This window comes from Ovis canadensis, chromosome 12, assembly GCF_042477335.2.
Source record: "Ovis canadensis isolate MfBH-ARS-UI-01 breed Bighorn chromosome 12, ARS-UI_OviCan_v2, whole genome shotgun sequence".
Lineage (NCBI taxonomy): Eukaryota > Metazoa > Chordata > Mammalia > Artiodactyla > Bovidae > Ovis > Ovis canadensis.
Genome location: NC_091256.1, coordinates 47836259 through 47862205, shown reverse-complemented (window position 1 = coordinate 47862205; position 25947 = coordinate 47836259). Strand labels below are relative to the sequence as shown.

General features: G+C 39.4%; 2 protein-coding genes across 6 annotated transcripts in view; both read left to right on the top strand.

Annotated features, from left to right (window-relative positions):
- The window catches only part of SELL (selectin L), a 53582-nt gene extending 45580 nt beyond the window's left edge, over positions 1–8002 (top strand). Inside the window, exons 10-12 of one of the 4 annotated variants that reach the window (XR_011247681.1) lie at positions 3885–4474; positions 4989–5053; positions 6963–7991. The gene's annotated coding sequence lies outside the window, so the exon portion shown is untranslated. Of the gene's footprint in view, positions 1–2865; positions 3048–3884; positions 4475–4981; positions 5054–6962 lie in introns of those variants that run through there. The other 3 variants (XR_011247680.1, XR_011247682.1, XM_069545606.1) reach the window with 3 other exon arrangements.
- The window catches only part of SELP (selectin P), an 87555-nt gene that overhangs the window by 3849 nt on the left and 57759 nt on the right, over positions 1–25947 (top strand). The gene's annotated exons all lie outside the window — the stretch shown is intronic.

Here is a 25947-nt window from a genome sequence, read left to right as displayed (position 1 = left end):
AGAGGAGTCTGGTGGGCTTTGGTTCATGGGGTTGCAAAGAGTTGGATATGACTGAGCATGCATATATGCCTGAATTTTAGCTATGTCTTTGTTTTCCATGGAATGAAAATATCACCTTCAGAAGGTCTCTGCAGCTAATGTTAACCCTAAATTGTTCTTTTTTTATTTTTTAATTTAATTGGAGGATAATTATTTTACAATACTGTGATAGCTTTTGCCTTACATCAACATGAATTGGCCATAGATATACATGTGTCTCCCCTAGTCTGAACTCCTACCCCCCACACCTCACTTTCCACCCCATCCCTTGGGTTGTCCCAGAGCACCAGCTCTGAGTGCCCTGCTTCATGTATCAAACTTTCACTAGTCGTCTATTTTACATATGGTAATGTACATGTTTCAATGCTATTCTCTCAAATCATCTCACCCCTGCCTTCTCCCATTGAGTCCAAAAGTCTGTTCTTTATATCTATGTCTCCTTTGCTGCCCTACATGGAGGATCGTTGGTAGCATCTTTCTAAATTCCATGTATATGCATTAATATGCAGGATTTGTCTTTCTCTTTCTGACTTACTTCACTCTGTATAATACGCTCCAGTTTCATCCACCTCATTAGAAATGACTTAAATGGGTTCCTTTTTGTAACTGAGTAATATTTCATGTGTATATGTACCACAACTTCCTTATCCATTTATCTGCTGATGGACATAGAGGTTGTTTCCATGTCCTAGCTAATGTAAATAGTGCTACAATGAACATTGGGCTACATAGGTCTCTTTCAGTTCTGGTTTCCTGGGGGTATATGCCCAACAGTGGGATTGCTGTTGGACACCCAAAATATCCTACCCTGAGAAACTCTAATACAGGGCCACTTTGTTATTCTTATCAACTGTAAAGTATACTATGATACATCCTGCAGTGCGTATTCCAGAGAACACCATTTCCGTTGTATTCCACATGAATTGTGCCCCTTTGGGTTATACACAGTGTGATACTTTGGACACTAAAATGTGATATTTGTACAAGAAATAGTTACTCTTTGTTGATAAGTTAACACAATTGTCTTAAATCCACGTAGCAATGTTGCAAGAAGAAATTACCATATCCATTTTACAAATTCGAAATCAGGATTCAGTTCAGTTCAGTTCAGTCACATAGTTGTGTCCACTCTTCAACTCCATGAATCGCAGCATACCAGGCCTCCCTGTCCATCACCAACTCCCGGAGTTCACCTAAACCCATGTCATCGAGTTCGTGATGCCATCCAACCATCTCATACTCTGTCATCCCCTTCTCCTCCTGCCCTCAATCTTTCCCAGCATCAGGGTCTTTTCAAATGAGTCAGCTCTTTGCATTGGGTGCCCAAAGTATTGGAGTTTCAGCTTCAACATCAGTCCTTCCAATGAACACCCAGGGCTGATCTCCTTTAGGATGGGCTGGTTGGATCTCCTTGCAGTCCAAGGGACTCTCAAGAGTCTTCTCCAACACCACAGTTCAAAAGCATCAATTCTTCTGCACTCAGCTTTCTTTATAGTCCAACTCTCACATTCATACATGACCACTGGAAAAACCATAGCCTGAATTAGACGGACCTTTGCTGGCAAAGTAATGTCTCTGCTTTTTAATATGCTGTCTAGGTTGGTCATAACTTTCCTTCCAATGAGTAAAGTCTTTTAATTTCATGGCTGCAGTCACCATCTGCAGTGATTTTGGAGCCCAAGAAAATAAAGTCTGACACTGTTTCCACTGTTTCCCCATCTATTTCCCATGAAGTGATGGGACTGGATGCCATGATCTTCGTTTTCTGAATGTTGAGCTTTAAGCAACTTTTTCACTCTCCTCTTTCACTTTCATCAAGAGGCTTTTTAGCTCCTCTTCACTTTCTGCCATAAGGGTGGTGTCATCTGCATAGCTGAGGTTATTGATATTTCTCCCAGCAATCTTGATTCCAGCTTGTGCTTCTTCCAACCCAGTGTTTCTCATGATGTACTCTGCATATAAGTTAAATAAGCAGGGTGACAATATACAGCCTTGACGTACTCCTTTTCCTATTTGAATCCAGTCTGTTGTTCCATGTCCAATTCTAACTGTTGTTTCCTCACCTGCATACAGATTTCTCAAGAGGCAGGTCAGGTGGTCTGGTATTCCTATCTTTCTCAGAATCTTCCACAGTTTATTGTGATCCACACAGTCAAAGGCTTTGGCATAGTCAATAAAGCAGAAATAGATGTTTTTTGGAACTCTCTTGTTTTTTTGATGATCCACTGGATGTTGACAATTTGATCTCTGGTTCCTCTGCCTTTTCTAAAACCAGCTTGAACATCAGGAAGTTCACGGTTCACGTATTGCTGAAGCCTGGCTTGGAGAATTTTGAGCATTACTTTACTAGCGTGTGAGATGAGTGCAATTGTGCGGTAGTTTGAGCATTCTTTGACATTGTCTTTCTTTGGGATTGGAATGAAAACTGCCCTTTTCCTTTCCTGTGGCCACTGCTGAGTTTTCCAAATGTGCTGGCATATTGAGTGCAGCACTTTCACAGCTTCATCTTTCAGGATTTGAAATAGCTCCACTGGAATTCCATCATCTCCACTAGCTTTGTTCGTAGTGATCCTTTCTAACGTCCACTTGACTTCACATTCCAGGATGTCTGGCTCTAGGAGAGTGATCACACCATTGTGATTATCGGTCATGAAGATCTTTTTTGTACAGTTTTTCTGTGTATTCTTGCCACCTCTTTTTAACATCTTCTGCTTCTGTTAGGTCCATACCATTTCTGTCCTTTATCGAGCCCTTCTTTGTATGAAATATTCCCTTGGTATAATCACACTAATCCTGTGAGGTAGATATTATTTTTCTGTTTTACAGATGAAGAAGCTGAGGAGCAAGCATAATTTGTCCAGGATGACATTTCTGGTCAATGACAGATCTGGGAGTAACGATCAGGGAGTCTAGCTCTAAAGGGCACTTAACTACCAGCAACACTAATGATGATGTAAATCACTATTTTATGACTGCTATAATAAAGGCTATAAAAGAAAGGCACAGTGTGAAAGCATGTAATGTATGCATTTTAATTCAAAGGGCATTAGACTCACTTTTTATTAAAATCCATACATGCATTTAAAAGGGAAAGAAATTTAGGAATATGTATGCATATTTATTTTATATCAAATTCTTAACCACTATTTTCTAGGAGTTCAAGCAACTTTAAAAATTTTATTATTGTGGTTTTTTTGTAATATATAATTTTTTTAAAAAAGAATCATCTATTAATTTTATCATTATAAAAAATGCTAGTATCCTTTTAATCTTGAGAAAATGCTATAAAAACTGGGTTTTGATTAAGAAATTATCCTTCACTGGGGCTTTGTGGGGCAGGAGTGGGGAGAACCTGATGTCCAAGGGGAAAAAAAAATTCACAATGAAAAAACCTTTCCATGATTCACCTCTGTGTGAAAATACATAAAAATCACTAAATTGAATGAGTCCTCTGGCTTCAGAAGATCTCACATTACACTCAAATTTTTTAATTCAAAAAGTTTGATTTAAATCAAATAAGATAAACAGCAGTAAACACCTATCTTCATGGGAAGTATGTTACAAGGAAAAGCCAAAGCCTTGTAACCATTCAGAAGTGAAAGTTGCTCAGTCGTGTCTGAATCTGTGACCCCATGGACTATACAGTCCATGGAATTCTTCAGGCCAGAATACTGGAGTGGGTAACCTTTCCCTTCTCCAGGGGATCTTCCCAACTCAGGGATCAAACCTAGGTCTCCCACTTTGCAGGTGAATTCTTTACCAGCTGAGTTATCAGGATTCTTTACTAGCTGAGCTACCAGGGAAGCCCTTACCTGTTTACCAATTGTGGTTAAATGCTTTTTCAGGTAATAGAAGCAGAGGTTGTTTTTCAGAAGAAAAGGACAAAGTGCTCTGATTCCTTAAGGGCTGGCATAGAGGAATACGCCCATGTTGCTATGATCTGTTGAAAATAATCCTATAAACCTAATGACTCAATAAATGATCCAATAAACCTAAATTCTGAAAATTTCCCCTTCTGATATCCCCCTAAATTTGCCCATTCTTCAAGTGATTGATGGCTCTCTTTTAGAAAGATGAAACCATGATCAAGCCAGAATGCTGAGGCTAACTTAGGTAGTTTTGACTTGTAATTACTGTTTGAACTTTCTCAAAGTATAAAATACACATGACAATGGGTACATGTCAAGAATGTACCAAGGAGGGCACAGAAACCCTCCTGGAGAACCCCATGGACAGAGGAGGCTGGCAGGCTCCAGCCCATAGAGTTGCAAAGAGTCAGACACCACTGAAGCAACTTAGCACACAGGCACACCCAAGAATGTACCGCTTGGTGAATTTTCACCAACTGAACACTTCCGTGTAGTTAGCACTCAGATCAAGAAACATCGTTACCAGACCCGAGGATCTTCCCTTCATTACCTCTTAAGAGTAAAAGGTAACGCCTCAAGGTAAACCCTCTCCCAACTTCTAACAGCACAGATTGTTCCAACCTGTTTTTTATTTCTATCTATAGGATCTTTCAGTAAGTTCTCTTTTTCAGTTGGTTTCTTTCACTCAGCATTTCATCTATGAGACTCATCCATATTGTGGTGTATAGATTGCTCTTCGTCATTGCTTTATAGGCAACCTGTTGTATGCACAACAGTTTTTCGTTATATATTCATTTTCAACACATAGAGCTAAAAATAATTTTGTAGTGGTGTTTAGGCTTTCTTTCTCCAATTCCCTAACCCCTTGACATGGAGTTTCCTAAAGGAGTTTATTAAGGAAACTTTTCACTATAGAAAGGAAAATGTTGGATTCCCGTTAATTTTCATTTGTTTGGAGTTTTCCACAATGGGAGATGTTAGCAGGGGAAATATAACATTGTGGGGGAAACACAGCAAATCCACTGTTTGTCATCCAAGTTTGCCAGGCCAGTGTAACTAACTTCCTGTGTAAGTCCCTAGGTACTTGAAGACAGGAAAAGATGCTGCCATCTCGCTGCTCCAGAGAAAGTTGGAACCAGGCCCAGGTGTGACGTGGTTTAAATTGGCTTCTAGTCCCGCCCCAGTCTCCTTATCACCATCTGCAGTTTCCTATTGCTCACTGAGACGCCTGGGATTATGACCCTCTTCTTTGTCAGTAGATACACACCACCTAAAAATTACTTAACTCAGTCGTTTCCCACTATTTCTCCATCACTTATCAACCCAGTTGGGATCTTGGAGCTAGTATGAATAAGGCAATTTTCCTAGACCATGCTATGACCTTTCATGGGAAATTGTGTCTTTCTGTCAGAGATACTTGGAGATTAACTATCTCCTTAAGGAGAAGGATTGGAGAAGGAAATGGCAATCCACTCCAGTATTCTTGCCTGGAGAATCTCATGGACAGAGAGGAGCCTGGCAGGCTACAGTCCATGGGGTTGCAAGAATAGGACACGACTAAGTGACTAAACCACCACCACCAAGGAGGGAAATACGCGTTGACAAACCTAGTAAGATAAAGGAAACCCTAGTGAGACTATGAATCTTCTATAGGCGATGGAAAAAAATTTGTAATTCCACACGAAAGAGTGTGGTCTGCTAATACCATCAGCATTCTTCCACAATGGTGAGGGCAGTCACGTGCATGGTCATGGGAAGAGCCAGAAAACTGGTGTTCTCCCTCTGTCTCCCTTGACCTGATGTTACCATGGTCACATCAGGGAAACACACCTTACCCTGGTACCCCAAGGGCAGGCTAATGAAACCCTGCAGCTCACCTGGTGGGAGTCCCGGGCTGCCTGGTACAGGCCTTCAAAATACTGGTGTTTCTTCCTCCTTTTTAGTTAGTTATTTGATCAACTTGCCTTGTTCAAAGCAGATGCTCAACAATAATAATAATACCTACCTTTCCCAGGGATATTAGCATTTTATCAGTGGATCCTGAATGCCTAAATCCAAAGAATAAATGTCAACTTTACTGGTTAGAATAAAAATGATAATAGGCATTAGTTTTTTGAGCATTTGCTATGTGCTGGGTACTACATGAAGCACTATAAATGCATTATCTTATTTAATCCTCCCTTATTTTTATTTTATGAATGATGTGTGGAGCGCTAATAAATTTCAGAAGGTCAGACAGCTGACAAGTGGCAGAACTGTAATTCAATTAAAGCCAAACCTGTCTGATTGAAGAGACAACTTCTTGATCATTACAATCTAGACATTGTCTTTTGGATTTGCTTTTCTGCAGTAACAATTCTGCTTTTTACAGTTTTACAGTTTACAGCCATTATTTTCTTTGCTCCATCACATGTTGCTGAGCTTGTTTTTTTCTCACACCTGTCCCTGATGCCATATTCTCTTTTTTTCTCACTGGACATAATAAACAACCAGTTGTTTAAAATAATCTCCTGATTTTTCAGGTTTATGAATTAAAACACTCTCTAGAGAAAGGCTTTTCTCAGCTCTTGGCTTGATTCTTATTTATTAGAAGCATTTCTTCTCCTTCCTATTTAGTCTCCATCAATTTGACTTATTGGTATTCACTGTCATTCAGAAACCTGAAAAGAGAGTTTTAAGCACTTGCCTTAAATTACCTACTGAAGCTTCCTACAGCAAGGTTAAGGCAGAAGGTGAGATGGGGTAGTAGCCCAGGACTGCAGCCAGGTGAATTGCAGGGTTTCTTTAGTTAGGACTGGGGGAACAGGTCTCAGATCCCATTTCTGAAGCATGGTTTTGCAAAGATGTTCCCTTCACAATGCATTTGGGTACTAAGGTTAGGCAAGTTACAGGAGATAAAGCCAGGATGTGGCAAAATCTTAGTTATGATATAAGGTTGAGCCTTTGTGTCATTATTACCATAGTTACTGGAAAAAAAAAAAAAGCCCCACTAAAGTAACAGCATTGGAGACAAGAAGGTTGCTGACATTTTCCCTTATTGCACAATCTTCCTAGAAATCCTAGAGCCTGACTCTCCAATTGTGGAATTTTTCAAAAACTGAGATAATTCAGGAAGGAGAGCTTTTAGAGGAACATCCTTGAAATCACATCACGGCAGCTGCCAACTATGTCTAAACATAGAGCCCAGTGGCGCCAGCATACGTGAACACTGCATGCACTTTGTTGCTGCTCCAACTCTTACGCAGCTTTGTGCCCAGGTCATGTATACTCTGTGGATGTTTCAGAAGCATCTGTGGCTCCATAAAGATATACAGGGGAATATGCAGTGGCTGAACTTTTGGCCAAAGGGGAGCTTGGAAACCTGCGTGGTGACATGAGGAGAACTGGATCTTTGAAGTCAGACTTCATGACTTTGATTTAAGAAGAGGGTCTGGTATCAGCTCTACAATCCTGAACAAGGCAACTAATGTACTTAAGCTTCAATTTTATCATCAGCAAAATGTCATGCACACAGCCTAAAATCAATATCGCATACTAATGTTGGCTCTTTCTAAGTCAGTTTTTCCCTCTAGACGATGGTCCATAAAGATAAGGATTGCTATATTCTGTCATGCCTAGTACAGCGTCTGGCAAGGACTAGGTAATCAGTAAACAGTTATTAAATTAATAAAAGCTCTATAACAAAAAAATCCACTGAGATTTTTATTAAAATTAGAGTTATATAGGATTAGATTAATTTTAGGAGTATTTATATTTTATGACTCACAAATATACCTTTATGTTTTCTGTAATTTTTTCAATAAAGCTTTATAGTTTTTTGCTATAAGGCTACACATATCTTTTGTTAGATTTATTCCTAGGTATCTAAAACTTTTATAATATTGTAAGGCCTTTATACAAAAACATCACGTTTTCTGGTTCTTTGTGTTGATGCTTAGAATTGCAGCTTAACTTTGTATATTATTTGCTTATTGAGTCACCTCTTAAAATTGTCATCAGTCCTAATAACTTATCTGTAATTTCACTGAGGTTTTTCTATTCAATTATATCATTTGCAAATAAAGATGATTTTGTTTCTCACTCTCCAGTCCTTATATCTTTTTTCCTTTTATTCCCTGTCTTTTTAAAAACTATAATGTACAATATTATATAGTTATTGTTATTATATATTGACTCACAATTTTTAAAGATTATACTCCATTTATAATTATAAAATATTGCCTATATTCCTTGTGTTGTACAATATATCCTTGCAAGTTATTTGATACCTAGTAGTTTCACATGTTAGAACTGCTCCAGTATGAACACTTCTGCAAGGAGCTGGTGAATGCTCAGTGTGCGAAATTTATTGATGAGCAGCAAATTCTGCACTGGCAGCACTATTCCTGGAAGCAGATGCGCTTTCAGCAAGCCCTGGCAGAGCAGCAACAGCAGAATAACACATCAGGAAAATAAAAAGCTGAGTCTCGACCAGGTTCCTAAGACATGTATACATTGCTTTTGTACAGTGAAGACAAAAAGCTGTTCCTATGTACATTTATTATGGTAGCACCCAGAACCGTTAGTGTGCTTATTTAATTGAACTTTTATTGTTACTAGATTATTTCTGTTAAACCAGAATTGTTTTACTTTGATTTCCCTGTGGATTTGTAAGCTTTTATTAGTATCTAACACAGAAATGTCTGAAGAACAGAAATGTTAGGTTCTGCAGACCTATTTAAGGCAGGGGGCATGAGGTAAGGGGAGGGCCACCAAGCCAAATCCTGCTCCTCATGTACAGTGGGGCCTGGGACAACTCTCAGAGAAGGCAATGGCACCCCACTCCAGTATTCTTGCCTGGAAAATCCCATGGATGGAAGAGCCTGGTAGGCTGCAGTCCATGGGGTCGCTAAGAGTCAGACACGCCTGAGCGACTTTCACTTTTCACTTTCATGCATTGGAGAAGGAAATGGCAACCCACTCCAGTATTCTTGCCTGGAGAGTCCCAGGGACCGGGGAGCCTAGTGGGCTGCCATCTATGGGGTCGCACAGAGTCGGACACGACTGAAGTGACTTAGCAGCAGTAGCAGCAGCAGCAGTTTTTACTTTTAACCCCCTAGCTCCATGTTGTCCCTCCCCTCTTTGCTCTCCGCACTGGTAAACACTAATTTGTTTTTTATATCGGTGAGTCTGTTTCTTTTTTGTTACATTCACTAGTTTATTGTACTTTTTAAACATTCCACATGTAAGTGATATCATACAGTATTTGTCTTTCTCTGCCTGACTTCACTTTGCACCATACCCTCCAAGTCCCTCAACATTGTTGCAAAGAGCAGATCACATTGACAAACTGAAGAACAGCAATCATATGATCACCTCAATAGATAAAGAAAATGCTTTTGATAAAATTAAGCATCCATTTGTGATAAAAAGTGTCCAGAAAGTGGGTATAGAAAGAACATACTTCAACAAGATAAAGGCCATGCATGACAAACCCACAGTTAATATACTCAATGGTGAAAAGTTCCTTTCAGATCAGGAATAAGACTAGGATGTTCACTCTTGCCATTTTTGTTCAAGGCAGTATTGGAAGTCCTAGCTATAGCAATCAGAGAAGAAAAAGAAATAAATGGAATTCTAATTGGAAAAGAAGAAGTAAAATTGTCACTATTTGCAGATGATTTGATACTACACATGGAAAATTCTAAAGATGCCACCAGAAAACTATCAGAGCTTACAAATGAATTCAGTAAAGTTGTAGGATACAAAATTAATATACAGAAGAGAGAACAAGATGGCAGAGGGGCAGGTGGACATGGAATACGTCTCTCTCCATGGATACATCAGGAATACACCTGCAGACACAGAAGTGCATGCAGAACACCAGATGAGAGCAGACAGGAGGACCTGACGAGTGGAAAAGAATATATAGAGTCGTGCAAAACTCAGTAGGATGAAGAAAGTAGAGGAAAACAGGAGTGTTAGTAGGACTGGACCAGCCCTCCACTGGTGGGGGCACTGAAGCAGGGGTCCAATCCCAACACTGGGGCAATTGTCTGAGTCAGAGGAGAAACATTTACGGCTGAAAGTGAAACAGCTGATCTGTGGCAGCCTAAATGGAATGAGAATCAGATAGTACTTGTCGCAGCCATACATACCCCAGACAGGGACACAGGTTCCCTGGAAGGCGCAGCAGCTGGGAGCTGGAGTTTAGGGATTGTGGAGTAATCCCTGGGCAAAGACTGCTGTTGACTGTGGAGAGACGGATAGAGGGGATGTGAAGGAGGAGATTGTGGTGGGAGATGCCTGTAGAGGAAAGCTGGGCAGCCATGGAAGCAAGGCAATACTGCTGAGTCACACATAGCGGGTGGAGCCATCACCACAGCTTCTCTGTATCCACACACCAGCATCCGCAGTGAACAACAGAGAGGCTGGCCCATCAAACGCCTGACCCTGACCACACTGAACTACAGAGTAGGACCCCACCCAGGGTGCCCGTTAAGTAAGTGTCTGCCCTTAAAGGGTGCTCCTTTAAGTGACTGATGTAATGAACTACAAAGTAGGACCCCACCCAGGTGCCCCTTTAAGTGTCTGATGAGCCGATCTACAGAGTAGAACCCCAGCCACGGGGGGGCCCTCTAAGTGCCTGATGCACTGAAGAAGAGAAGGACCCCAGGCAAGGGAGCCATCTAAAGTGCCTGAACAGGAGGAGCTATGGAGAAAGACTGGCCAAAGAGATCTTCCTATCTCCAGCTACAAGAGGCTTGAAAAAAGACTCTGATAGAGCCATAACTCCTGCAGCGGTGGCAGTCTGTGTCCCTGCACACTTGGCGCTGCCAGGGTCCTGGCAAGTCAAGCAGCTGTGCCACTTTTGTGCTCAATCCTCACTAGGGCAGAGCTGCTACAGGCAAAAAAAGTCTTGCATCTATGCTCACAGGGTCGCTTCAGTAGTATCTGACTCTTTGAGACCCTGTAGACTGTGGCCTGCCAGGCTTCTCTGTCAGGGAGAGGGGTTCTCCAGGCAAGAATACTGGAGTGTATTGGCAAATACTGGTTGCCATACCCTTCTAGAGCACTATAGTTCCTGCTGCCCTAGCCACCAACTCCCCTGAGTACCTGGTGCTGCCAGAACCCCTGCGACCCAAGTAGATGCACCACCTCCACACCTGGCCCTCACAGGGGCAAACCCAAGTCCTCCAGGGCAGCCTCAGGAGCAAACCCCAGTGGATGACCCACATGTAGAAGTGGAAATAAAATCACAATTGAAACCCAGGGGCAGTGTGGCTAAGGAAGAAGACCCCAAACCTTCCCACTGGCTGTATAAGCTGCAGATTAAATTCACATGATTAACTAGGCCGACTCTGTCTAAGGAATATACAAAAGTCATTGAGAGCTCCCACAAAAGAAAATGTACTAGTTCTGATATCTGTGAACACTGAAGACAAGAACACATAGGAGTAGGGCCAGATTAGAATCTGGGCGGCCCCCATAGCAGGTCCAGAGATCAACACAGTGTTGGAGGGCATCCTAGGGAGGTGAGGTGGACTGTGACTCCCAGCAAGGGAAAGGACTCTAACAGCAATGACTCAAGAAAAACATTTATTATTCTTATGCTTTGACTTGTTCTGTAGGTTCTTTTGGATTTTTTTCTTCCCCACCCCCTTATCCCCCCTCTGTTGTAGTTGTCAATTTTGTTGGCACGATTAAATCTAATTAAGCTTTTGAGATTTTTTTTTTTCCTCAGTCACATTGTTTATTGTTGTCATAAACCTCTGCCTCTGTGTTGGGCTTTTGCAGTTCTGTGGAGTTTTCTTTTTCTTTTTTTCTTCTTTTCTCTTTTTTAAAACCTATTACTATTTTTTCTACATTTATTCCTCTGTGTGCTTTTCTTATGGTTCTTTTCTCCTTGCAGTTAATCTTTAATGTATATAAATCTTCCTTATCTTCAGTTCAGTTCAGTCGCTCAGTCATGTCCGACTCTTTGTGACCCCATGAATCACAGCATACCAGGCCTCCCTGTCCATCAACAACTCCCAGAGTTTAGTCAAACTCATGTGTATCGAGTCGGTGATGCATTCCAGCCATCTCATCCTCTGTCATCCCCTTCTCCTCCTGACCCCAATCCCTTCCAGCATCAGGGTCTTTTCCAATGAGTCAACTCTTTGCATGAGGTGGCCAAAGTATTGGAGTTTCAGCTTCAGCATCAGTCCTTCCAATGAACACCCAGGGCTGATCTCCTTCAGAATGGACTGGTTGGATCTCCTTGCAGTCCAAGGGACCCTCAAGAGTCTTCTCCAACACCACAGTTCAAAAGCATCAATTCTTCGGTGCTCAGCTTTCTTCACAGTCCAACTCTCACATCCATACATGACCACAGGAAAAACCATAGCCTTGACTAGATGGACCTTTGTTGGCAAAGTAATGTCTCTGATTTTTAATATGCTGTCTAGGTTGGTCATAGCTTTCCTTCCAAGGAGTAAGCGTCTTTTAATTTCACGGCTGCAGTCACCATCCGCAGTGATTTTGGAGCCCAAGAAAATAAAGTCTGACACTGTTTCCACTGTTTCCCCATCTATTTCCCATGAAGTGATGGGACCAGATGCCATGATCTTAGTTTTCTGAATGTTGAGCTTTAGGCCAACTTTTTCACTCTCCTCTTTCACTTTCATCAAGAGGCTTTTTAGCTCCTCTTCACTTTTTGCCATAAGGGCGGTGTCATCCGCGTATCTGTGGTTATTGCTATTTCTCCCAGCAATCTTGATTCCAGCTTGTGCGTCTTCCAGCCCAGCGTTTCTCATGATGTACTCTGCATATAAGTTAAATAAGCAGGGACAGAAGATGGTAAGAGTGAACATCGACATTCTAGGAATCAGTGAACTAAAATGGACTGGAATGGGTGAATTTAACTCAGATGACCATTATATCTACTACTGTAGGCAGGAATCCCTTAGAAGAAATGGAGTAGCCATCATGGTCAACAAAAGAGTCTGAAGTGCAGTACTTCCTTATCTACCTCTGTTTAAATTTTCATATCTATTCTTCCTTTTCTTTCTTTCCTTTCCTCTTAACATATTTATTAGTTTTATTTTCATTGCTTTATTTCCCAGTTGGCATCTTGCTTTAGTTTTGTTTTCCAGTTTGTGCTTTAGTTAGTTTTGTTCTGATAGATATATTTTTGGTTTTCTTTGTTCACTGGCTCAACCTACTGTATTTTATTTTTGTTGGACTGTTTTGATTTTCCATATGGGAATTTATATATATGTGTATGTTCAGTAACACTTTTTATGTTGTTATAAACCTCTGCCTCTGCGTTGGGCTTCTGCAGTTCTGTGGAGTTTTTCTTCTTTTTTCCCGCTTTTTCTTTTTTTTCCTTCTCTTTTTCTACTTTATAATTTTCATTTTTTAAAACATATATTTTTTTCTACATTTATTCCTTTGTTTGCCTTTCCTACTGTTCTTTTCTCCTTGCAGTTAATCTTTAATCATATAAATCTTCTTTCAGTTCAGTTCAGTTGCTCAGTCGTGTCCGACTCTTTGTGACCCCATGAATTGCAGCACGCCAGGCCTCCCTGTTCATCACCATCTCCCGGAGTTCACTCAGACTCACGTCCATTGAGTCTTCTTTATCTACCTCTATTTAATTTTGGACATCTATTCTTTCTTTTTTTTCTTTCTTTCAACATATTTGTTAGTTTTGTTTTCATTGCCTTATTCCCTACTTTGTCCCTTGTTTTAGTTTCGTTTTCCAGTTTGTACTTTAGTTAGTTTTGTTAACTGGTAAATATAAATTTTGATTTCCTTTGTTTACTGGGACAATCTACTCTACTTTATTTTTGTTGGACTGTTTTGACTTTCCTCATGGGTGTATATGTATATGTGTATGTTCCATTATTTTAATTGGAGAAAGAAATGGCACCCCACTCCGGTACTCTTGCCTGGAAAATCCCATGGATGGAGGAGCCTGGTAGGCTACAGTCCATAGTGTTGCGAAGAGCTGGACACGACTGAGCAACTTCACTTTCACTTTTCACTTTCATGCATTGGAGAAGGAAATGGCAACCCACTCCAGTGTTCTTGCTGGGAGAATCCTGGGGATGGAGGAGCCTGGTGGGCAGCCATCTATGGGGTCGCACAGAGTCGGACATGACGGAAGTGGCTTAGCAGCAGCAGCAGCATTATTTTAATTATTATTTGCCTGATTTTGTAACTGTTATTTGTTTGGGGTTCACATTTGGTTTCTTGTTTTTGATATTTGTTTTAATCTCACTTACTGCCATAACCACTTGTGGAATCTTCGTTTCTGACCAGAAATCAAACCCAGAGCCTTTGGAGTGGGAGCACTCACTCCAGATCCTAGACTACCAGAGAATTAACCCCAGGTAGTATCAAATAGTGAGAACTCACACAAAGGAAGCCACTGGAATAAAAGACCCAGCATCACTCAACCAGTAGCACTCTGTGCAGGATGCCTCATCTAAACAACAAGGAAAAAAATACAAACCCAATCATCAGCAGACTTGCCCATCAGAGGAAAAATAAACAAACAGAAACAGAAAAGCTCAGCACAAATCTCACCCTAGACAAATCTTACACAAACCACTGGACCAACTTTAGAGGGCAGAAACTAAAAGGAAGAAAGAATTCAACCTTGAAGCCTGGGAATAGGAGACCTCAAACACAATAAGTTTTTTTAAAAAGTGAAAAGGCAGAGAAATACAACACAAATGAACGACCCAATCAGAAACACAGAAGTCCAAATAAATGAGAGGAAATAGGCAAACTACCTGAAAAAGAATTCAGAATAATGATAGTAAAGATCATCAAAAACCTTGAAAACAAAACAGAGAAAATGTAAGGATCAATTTAAAAAGACCTAAAAGAATTAAAGAATACATGAGCACCCAAACATGAACCCCCCTCCCACCTCCCACCCCACATCATCCCTCCGGATCATCCCCGTGCACCAGCCCCAAGCATCCTGCATCCTGCATCGAACATAGACTGGTGATTCATGTCAATGTATGCCAAAACCAATACAGTATTGTAAAGCAAAATAAAGTAAGAATAAAAATTTAAAATAAAAAAAAGAATTAAAGAATAAACATACAGAGACAAATAACACAGTTACTGAAATTAAAAATACTCTAGAAGGAATCAGTAGCAGAACATCTGAAGCAGAAGAATGAATCATTGAGCTGGAAGATAAAATGGTGGAAGTGACTTCTGAAGAGCAGAATAAAGTAAAATGCATAAAGTAAAAAGAACTGAGGAGAGTCTCAGAGACCTCTGGGACAATATCAAAGGCACCAATATTCGAATTATAGGAGTCCAGAAGAAGATGAGAAAAAGAAAGGGAATGAGAAAATATTTGAAGAGATTATAGTTGAAAATTTCCCCAACATGGAAAAGGAAATAGTCAATCAAGTCCAAGAGGCACAAAGAGTCCCATACAGGGTAAGCCCAAGGAGAAACACACCAAGACACACACTAATCAAACTAACAAAGACTAAATACAAGGAAAGAATATTGAAAGCAGCAAGGGAGAAGCAACAAGTAACATTCAAGGGAAATCCCATACACTTAACAGCTGATCTTTCAGCAGAAACTGCAGGCCAGAAGGGAATGACAGGATATATTGAAAGTGCTGAAAGGGAAAAATCTATAACCAAGATTACTGTACCTGGCAAAGACCTCATTCAAAACTGATGGAGAAATCAGTCAATTTTGCTTCTCAGATGAGCAAAAGTTAAAAGAATTCAGTACCATCAAACCAGCTTTGCAACAAATGTTAAAGGGACTTATATAGTCTAGAAATAAAGAGAAGAAAACAGATCTACAAAATCAACCCCAAACAATGAAGAAAATGGCAATAGGAACAGATATATAAATAATTACTTTAAATGTAAATAGACTAAATGCTGCAACCAAAAGACAGACTGGCTGAATGGATACAAAAACAAGACCCATATATATGCTGTCTACAAGACACCCACTTCAGACCTCAAGACACATGTACACTGAAAGTGAGAGGATGGAAAAAGATATTCCATGAAAATCAGAAGCAAAAGAAAGCTGGAGTAGCAATCCTCATATCAGACAAAATAGACCTTAAAATAAAGAATATAACAAGATATAAGGAAGGGCACTACATAACAATCAAGGGATCAATCCAAGAGTTAGACACAACAATTGTAAACATCTATGCACCCAACATAGGAACTCCTCAATACACGAGACAAACACTAACAGACATAAAAGGAGAAGTTGACAGTAACACAATTATAGTAGGAGACTTTGACACTCCACTCACACCAATGGACAGATCATCAAAACAGAAAATTAATAAGGAAACACAAGTCTTAAATGATATGTTAGATGAGATGGATCTCATTGACATCTTCAGGACATTCCATCCAAATGCAGAAGAATACACCTTCTTCTCAAGTGCACATGGAACATTTTCCAGGATAGACCACATCTTGGGGTCACAAATCAAACCTCAGTAAATTTAAGAAAATTGAAATCATATCAAGCATCTTCTCCAACCATGCTATGAGACTAGATATCAATTACAAGAAAAAAACTGTAAGAAACACAAACACATAGAGATGAAACAACATGTTTCTAAATAACCATCAGGTTACTGAAGAAATCAAAAGGGAAATCAAAACATTTCTAGAAACAAATGACAATGAAAACACAACTCAAAACCTAAGGGATGCAGGAAAGCAGTTCTCAGAGGAAAGTTTATAGCAACACAATCCTACCTCAAGAAACAAGAAAAACATGGAATAGACAACCTAACTTTACACCTAAAACAACTGGAAAAAGAAGAACAAACCCTCCAAAATTAGCAGAAGGAAAGAAATCATAAAGATCTGAGCAGAAATAAATGAAAAAGAAATGAAAGAAGCAATAGTAAAGATTAACAAAACTAAAAGCTGGTTCTTTAAGAAGATAAACAAAATTGATAAACCTTTACCCAGACTCATCAAGAAAAACAGAGAAGAATCAAATAGACAAAATTAGAAATGAAAAAGGAGTGGTTACAACAGACAATGCAAAAATACAAAGGATTATAAGAGACTATTATGAACAACTATATGGCAATAAAATGGATAACCTGGAGGAAATGTACAGATTCTTAGAAAAGTTCAATCTTCCAAGACTGAACAAGGAAGAAATAGAAATTATGAACAACCCAATTACAAGTACTGAAATTGAAGCTGTGATCAAAAATCTCCCAAAAACAAAAATCCCAGGACCAGATGGCTTCACAGGAGAATTTTATCAAACATTTAGAGAAGAGCTAATGCCTATCCTTCTAAAACTCTTTCAAAAAATTGCAGAGGAAGGAACACTTCCAAACTCATTCTATGAGGCCACCATCACCCTGATACACAAAGACAACACACACACACACACATACACACACACACACACACACACACACAATTACAGGCCAATGTCTCTCATGAACATAGATGCAAAAGTCCTTAACAAAATTTTAGCAAACAGAATTCAGCAACACATCAAGAACTCATACACCATGGTCAAGTTGGGTTTATTCCAGAGATGAAAGAATTCTTCAATATACACAAATCAATGTGATACACCATATTATCAAATTGAAAGATAAAAACCATATGATCATCTCAATAGATGCAGAAAAAGCCTTTGACAAAATTCAGCACCCATTTATGATTAAAACTCTTCAAAAAATGGGCATAGAAGGAACCTAACTCAATATAGTGAAGGCCTACTCTGATAATCCTACAGCAAACATTATTCTCAATGGTGAGAAACAGAATGCATTCCCCCTAATATTAGAAACAAGATGAGGGTGTCCACTTTCACCACTGTTATTCAACATAGTTCTGGAAGTCCTAGCTCAGCAATAACAGATAACATGATACTCAGATACTGCCCATAGAAAACCCTAAAGATAGCATCATAAAATTCCTAGGGCTAATCAGTGAATTTATCAAAATCTCAGGATACAAAATCAATAGACACAAATCACTTGCATTTCTATATACTAACATGAAAAATCAGAAAGAGAAATTAAGGAATCAATTGCATTCACCATTGCAACAAAAAGAATTAAATATCTAGGAATAAACTTACCAAAGGACACAAAAGAACTGTACACAGAAAATGATAAGACACTAATGAAAGAATCAAAGACTACTTGAACAGATGGAGAGATATTCCATGTTCCTGGGTACGAAGAATCAATATTGTGAAAATGCCTATACTACCAAATGCAATCTACAGATTCAACGCAATCCCTATCCAATTACCAAAGGCATTTTTCACAGAACTAGAACAAAAAAATTTTGCAATTTATATGGAAACACAAAAGACTCTGAATAGCCAAAGCAGTCCTGAGGAAGAAGAATGGAGCTGGAGGAATCAACCCTCCTGACTTCAGATTATACTACAAAGCTACAGTCATCAAGACAGTATGGTACTGGCACAAATATAAAAATATACACCAATGGAACAACATAGAAAGGCCAGAAATAGACCCATGCACCTATGGGTGACTTATTTTTGACAAAGGAGGCAAGAATATACAATGGGCAAAGACAGCCTCTTCAATAAATGGTGCTAGGAAAACTGGTGGGGCTACATGTAAAAGAATGAAATTAGAACACTTCCTAACAACATACACAAAGATAAACTCAAAATGGACTAAAGACCTAATGTAAGACCAGAAACTATGAAACTCTTACAGGAAAACATAGGCAGAACACTTGGTGATGTGAATAAAAATAAGATCCTCTAGGACCCGCCTCCTAGAATGGCAGAAATAGAAACAAAAGTAAACAAGTGGGACCTGATTAAACTTAAAAGCTTTTGTACAGTAAAGAAAAGTATAAGCAAGATGAAAAGACAGCCCTCAGAACTGGAGAAAATAATAGCAACTGAAACAACTGATGGAGAATTAATTTCCAAAATGTACAAGCAGCTCATACAAATCAATACCAGGAAAATAAACAATCCAATCAAAAAGTGGGAGAAGGACCTAAACAGACATTTCTCCAAAGAAGACATACAGATGGCTAACAAACACATGAGAAGATGCTGAACATTATTCATTATTAGAGAAATGCAAATCAAAACCACAATGAGATATCACCTTACACCAGTCAGAATGGCCATGATCAAAATGTCTACAAACAGTAAATGCTGGAGAGGGTGTGGAGAAGAGGGAATGTTCTTGCACTGTTGGTGGGAATGTAAATTGATACAGCCACTATGGAAGATGGTATGGAATAAAACTACCATATGACCCAGCAATCCCACTCCTAAGCATATACCCTGAGGAAACCAGGGTTGAAAAAGACACATATATACCATTGTTCACTGCAGCACTATTTACAATAGCTAGAACATGGACGCAACCTAGATATCCATCAACAGATGAATGGATAAAGAAGCTGTTGCACATATACACAATGGAATATTACTCAGCTGTAAAAAGGAATGCATTTGAGTCAGTTCTGATGAGGTGGATGAACCAGAACTTGTTATACAGAGTGAAGTGAGTCAGAAGGGGAAAGAATAATATCATATTCTAATACATATATATGGAATCTAGAAGAATGTTACTGAAGAACTTATTTACAGGGCTCAATGGAGAAACAGACAGAGAAAATAGACTTAAGGACATGGGGAGAGGGGAGGAGAGGGTGAGATGTATGGAAAGAGTAACATGGAAACTTACATTAGCATATGTAAAATAGGTAGCCAACGGGAATTTGCTGTATGGCTCAGGAAACTCAAACAGGGGCTCTGCATCAACCTAGAGGGGTGGGATGGGGAGGGAGATAGGTGGAGGTTCAAAAGGGAGAGGATATATGTATACCTATGGCTGATTCATATTGAGATTTGACAGAAACCAACAAAATTCTGTAAAGCAATTATCCTTCAAGAAAAAAATAAAAAAATTAATATATAGAAATCTGCTGCATTTCTATACACTAACAACAAACTGTCAGGAAAAGAAATTAAGAAAACAATCTCATTTACCATTGGGTCAAAAAAGAATACAATATCTAGGAATAAACCTACCTGAGGAGGTAAAAGGCCTATACTTGGTAAACTGCAAGACATTGATGAAAGAAACTTAAGATAACATAAACAGATGGAAAGATATACCACGTTCTTGGATAGGGAGAATTAATATTGCCAAAAGACCTTATTATTCAAGGCAACCTACATTCAGTGCAATCCCTACCAAAAGACCAATGACATTTTTCACAGAACTGACTTCAAAATTTGTATGGAAACAAAAAGACCCTGAATAGCCAAAAGACTTTTGAGAAAGAAGAACAGAGCCTGAGAAATCATGCTTCCTGACTTCAGACTATAATACAAAACTCTAGTAATCAAAACAGTATGGCACTGACAGAAAAACAGTCACATAGATCAATGGGACAGAACAGACAGCCCAGAAAGAAGCCCATGTATTTATGGTCGATCTGCAACATAGAAGGCAAGAATATACAATGATGAAAAGACAATGTCTTCAATAAGTGGTACTGTAAAAACTGGACAGCTACATGTAAAAGAATGAAATTAGAGTAATCTTTGTTTTTTATTTCTTGTCTAAGCCATCTAGTGCAATACTGAATAGTGGAAACAGTAGGATGTTGTCTTACTACTGATCTTAAAGGGAAGGTTTACAGTGTTTCACTACTCAGTATACTACTTATTAAGGATTTTCTTTTAGATAACACTTATTACATTACAGAAGTTTCCTAATATTCTAATGGTTTTTAAATAAATGGATGTTGAATTTCACTGAACATTTTTTGTGTATATTGAGAAGTTTACATGCTTTTCTTCTTTAATCTCTTAATATGGAGAATTTCATAACTGATTTTCTAATGTTAAAACAATTTTGCCTTCCTGGGGGAAATCCCAATTGGTCACGGTGCATTATGTAACCTCTTCATTGTTTACATAGTTCACATAAGGAAAGTTGAACTAAGGGAATATGAGCCACTTGCCCAAGGCCACACAACTCAGGTATTTATTGAAAACCGACTACTGAAAGCTCGACATTCTGAGTAAAGTAGACTGGAAAAAAATGGATTCGACCTAAAAGGTGTTTAGTGATTACCAGCAGACCACTTTATTCAGAAAGAACCACTCCATCCCTCGGATAATAACATCTAGTCCTAAACTTGCCTTGCAGTAGTAGGACCCCAGTGTTTCATTTAGAGTTATGCAGGGTCCCCATCATCTCATAAGCAAATCTTCAGGGAAGGTATTAAACCTCTGAGAAATCTCTGAGAAAAACAATTCCATCTCATCTATCAAGGGCCAGAATCCATAGAATTATTTGAGCCTCAAAAACTCAGACTTGATGTGATTACTTTCAGCTAAGTGACTTTATATAGCTGCTGTTTTTCCATTTCTTTACTATATTTTGTTGTTTAATGTCACAGCTGGAGTTAATATGTATTTTGTTCAATGGCTCATTTTGATGACCAAGATATTTGGGTGCCAAGTATTCCAGAGTATTTATGGAGTTTTGTTTTTTTTTTTTAAATTATTCAGGTTCACACATTTATCTGAATTCTCCTCTTTAAGTCTAACAATGCAGTCCCCAGAAATAACATAATCTTTTAAAAATGGGCAAGAACTGAATAACTACAAAAGCAGCAGCCAAAAACCCATGGAGCAGTTCATTCATGTTTATGTCTTGGACATCTATATTTTCTGATGTTTTTCATCTCTGTTGAGCCTGCCACCATTCATACCTCACTGCCAGTGACTGTACCAAAGTCCCCAAGCTTGTTAAATGGTAAGTGTCCCAGTTTTTTGTATTATAGTCTCAAAATACTACAGATTAGGTAAACTCACAGTAATCTAAAATAAAAATTAGAAAAATGAGAAAAATTCATAAAATTTAGAAAGTTTTAAAAATTTTCATAAAGATTAGAAAAATTAGATTTTTGTTGTAGTTATTTACCAGTTTGGTGAAGTTTCTTAAATTGGTAGTTATTTATCAGTTTGGCCAAGTTACTTAAATTATAAAATTGATAAAGTGAGCATTAGAGCAAAACTGAAGAAATGAACACTTTCATACAGTACTAGTGATAGAATTCAAATTTATATTTTTATCTGGAGAATGATGAAATAGTTTCTGTCAACATTTTAAATGCACATAGGTTTTGCCCTAGTGTATCCACTTCTAGTAATTTTCCTAGAGAAATTATAGGACAAATATAGCCAAGATAAATATCCTACTATGCTTTTTAGTATTATTTATGATAGCAAGATTTTTATCAATATGGGATATTTTAAATAAGTTATGGTATATTATATAATGGAATATTATGCAGCCCTTATGAAGGCTGATGTAGGTATATATTTTATTACTAAGAAAAGATGTCCTTAATATATGATTTAGTTTTGAGAACCAAAATATAAAAATACAACTGTAATTTAGTTTTGTCAAAAAATTTTTCTGAATATATGAATTAAAAAATTCTGAAAGCCTACCAAGTTAATAGTGGTTGTCTTTGGGTGAGGTGATATAATGGATGATTTTCACTTTTCTTTTAGACTTTCTGTATTGGAGAAGGAAATGGCAACCCACTCCAGTGTTCTTGCCTCGAGAATCCCAGGGATGGGGGAGCCACTGTCTGTGGGGTAGCGCAGAGTTGGACACGACTGAAGCGACTTAGCAGCAGCAGCAGCAGCAGCATGACAGGGATCCTTTATAAGAGAATATATTACTTTTATATTTTCCTCAGCAATACGTGAACCGTGAACTCCCTGATGTTCAAGCTGGTTTTAGAAAAGGCAGAGGAACCAGAGATCAAATTGCCAACATCCGCTGGATCATGGAAAAAGCTAGAGAGTTCCAGAAAAACATCTATTTCTCTTTATTGACTATGCTAAAGCCTTTGACTGTGTGGATCACAATAAAATGTGGAAAATTCTGAAAGAGATGGGAATATCAGACCACCTGACCTGCCTCTTGAGAAATCTGTATGCAGGTCAGGAAGCAACAGTTAGAACTGGACATGGAACAACAGACTGGTTCCAAATAGGAAAAGGAGTATGTCAAGGCTGTATATTGTCACCCTGCTTATTTAACTTCTATGCAGAGTACATCATGAGAAACGCTGGGCTGGAAGAAACACAAGCTGGAATCAAGATTGCTGGGAGATATATCAATAACCTCAAATATGCAGATGACACCACCCTTATGGCAGAAAGTGAAGAGGAGCTAAAAAGCCTCTTGATGAAAGTGAAAGAGGAGAGGCAAAAAGTTGGCTTAAAGCTCAACATTCAGAAAACAAAGATCATGGCATCCGGTCCCATCACTTCATGGGAAACAGATGGGGAAACAGTGGAAACAGTGTCAGACTTTATTTTGGGGGCTCCAAAATCACTGCAGATGGTGATTGCAGCCATGAAATGAAAAGACGCTTACTTCTTGGAAGAAAAGTTATGACCAACCTAGATAGTATATTCAAAAGCAGAGACATTACTTTGCAGACTAAGGTCCGTTTAGTCAAGGCTATGGTTTTTCCTGTGGTCATGTATGGATGTGAGAGTTGGACTGTGAAGAAGGCTGAGAGCTGAAGAATTGATGCTTTTGAACTGTGGTGTTGGAGAAGACTCTTGAGAGTCCCTTGGTCTGCAAGGAGATCCAGCCAGTCCCTTCTAAAGGAGATCAGTCCTAGGTGTTCATTGGAAGGACTGATGCTAAAGCTGAAACTGCAGTACTTTGGCCACCTCATGAGAAGAGTTGACTCATTGGAAAAAACTCTGATGCTGGGAGGGATAGGGGGCAGGAGAAGGGGACGATAGAGGATGAGATGGTTGGATGGCATCATGGACTCGATGGACGTGAGTCTGAGTGAACTCTGGGAGATGGTGATGAACAGGGTGGCCTGGCGTGCTGCAATTCATGGGGTTGCATAGTTGGACACGACTGAGCGACTGAACTGAACTGAACTGAAAAGCCTTTTCCTGTGGAAAGTTTTATTAATTACATTGACAGAAGAGCTAAAAATCATAATTTACTGTAATAACAGAGTAAAACAACAAGCTCTAGCTATAGAAAGAGAACACTTAGTACACATAGTTTACTCACGAATGAGTCAGCCAAATTAAAACCTCAAATGACACCTTTTCCTGTCTCTTTATTGTTAAAGGAGAGCGAAATCCCTAGGAGACTATTATAACTCTTGGTAAGACAATTCCCTTTTATCAGGAGCCAGAAACGGGATTATTTGAAGATTAAAAAATTGGACTTGATTTGATTACTTCCAGCTAAATGATTTTATACAGCTGCCTTTTCCCCATTTCTCTATTTTATGATAATCTATTGTTTAATAGATTCCACTGCCAGAATTTACATGTATTTCAATAAATTACATATTTTTATAACAAAGATATTCACAAGGAAAGGAAGCAATTTTAAAATTTACGTGTAAATAATTTTGAAGCATAATTCAAAATTACCTATAGGACTCACTCAGGGACCCTCAGACCAGTGGAAGCCACAGTTAAAGCTGCCTTTGTTCTAATTATGCCTGGGAAATCTACGTTCTCTGTGTAAGAACTCGCTTGGTCAGACTGCACAAGCAGGCTCTTCTGAGTCCCAGTTTCAGAGCAGAGATACTGTTCAGGGAGTCATTTCCCACAATACCCGTGTGCTGCAGTCCATGGGCTCACAAAGAGTCAGACACAACTTAGCACCTGAACACACACACACAATCTATCTGTTAAAGAAAAAGAAAAAAGACCTAGTACTTCTTCAATTCTATATATTTTTGTTCAACTGAAAAGCGTGTGGTGGGAGAGGACAAGGGGTTCATGGCTCTGAATGCAAGAACATTCTGTGAGCTATGGGCTAACGCAGGCTGTGGAGAGGGTGCCGGTCCAACCGGGGCTATGGAAGAGCGCTGAGTGTTACAGGCAAAGACGGTATTACTGCTCTGAATAGATGGCTGGCTGAGAGAGAAAGCATCTCAGACGCCAGGAATCTGACGTGACTTGAACAGGTTTTTAGTAAGTACACTGAGAGCCAGAGGTTACAAAAGTGACTAAGACACGGTGCCTCACTGGAGAAACTTACAGCCTTCTGAGGGAGGATGGGGTTCAGGCCCAACCAGCAGAGGAGGTACTTGTGGTTGCCCAGGGTACCTGGCACTCAGATGAAAGGCCACAGCCTTGCTTTTCTTACAGAGCCTGCCGCTGCCTATACAGCCTTTAGCTGTGTGCTGGTCCCATGCCGGTCACGTCAGGTGTCACAGAAAATATAGGTCCTTTTCCACACAGCAGTCCTTCAAGTACTTGAAGAGTTACTGTTGACGCCAAACCAGAATCACTCCTGTTCTCCAAATCCTTTGCGAAACTTTCCTTTTAGAGTGAAGCAGATGGTGTTTACCTTCATTGACCTGCCTGACCATTCTGACCTTCCTGCACTTAAGCCAACCAAGAAAGACTGTAGGCTCCTCTCTTGCATTCTAGTCTGTCTGCCCAGTCTCTCTTGGCCTCCTCTCCTACCATTTAGCCTTGATGCTGTTGGTAGCCTCAGGGTTTTGGCTCCTGATCTCCTCCAGGATTTAGTCCCAGACTTCCCAGTCTCTGCCCCTTAGGGTCTCCCTCATTCAGTCTACATGCACTCAGCCCTAAGCTGGAATTGGCCTGACGCTGGCCCCTTACTAGGGTTCAGACTCTTCCTGCCAGTACACGTCTATGGTCTCAAAGAAGGAGATACATTTGAATCTGACTTTAAGAACTTACAATAGGGGCAAGCAATAAAGAAAAAGGAAAACTTGTATATTCACCAGATTCATACATTCATTACAGTAAAAAATGTGTGTATGTGTGTGCTCAGTCACTTCAGTTGTGTCTGACTCTTTGCAACCCTATGGACTGTAATCCAACAGGTTCCTCTGACCATCAGATCCTCCAAGCAACAATACTGGAGTGGGTTGTCATTCCGATTCAGGGATAGAACCCATGTCTCCTATGTCTCCTGCATTGGCATGCAGATTCTTTACCACTAAGCCATGTG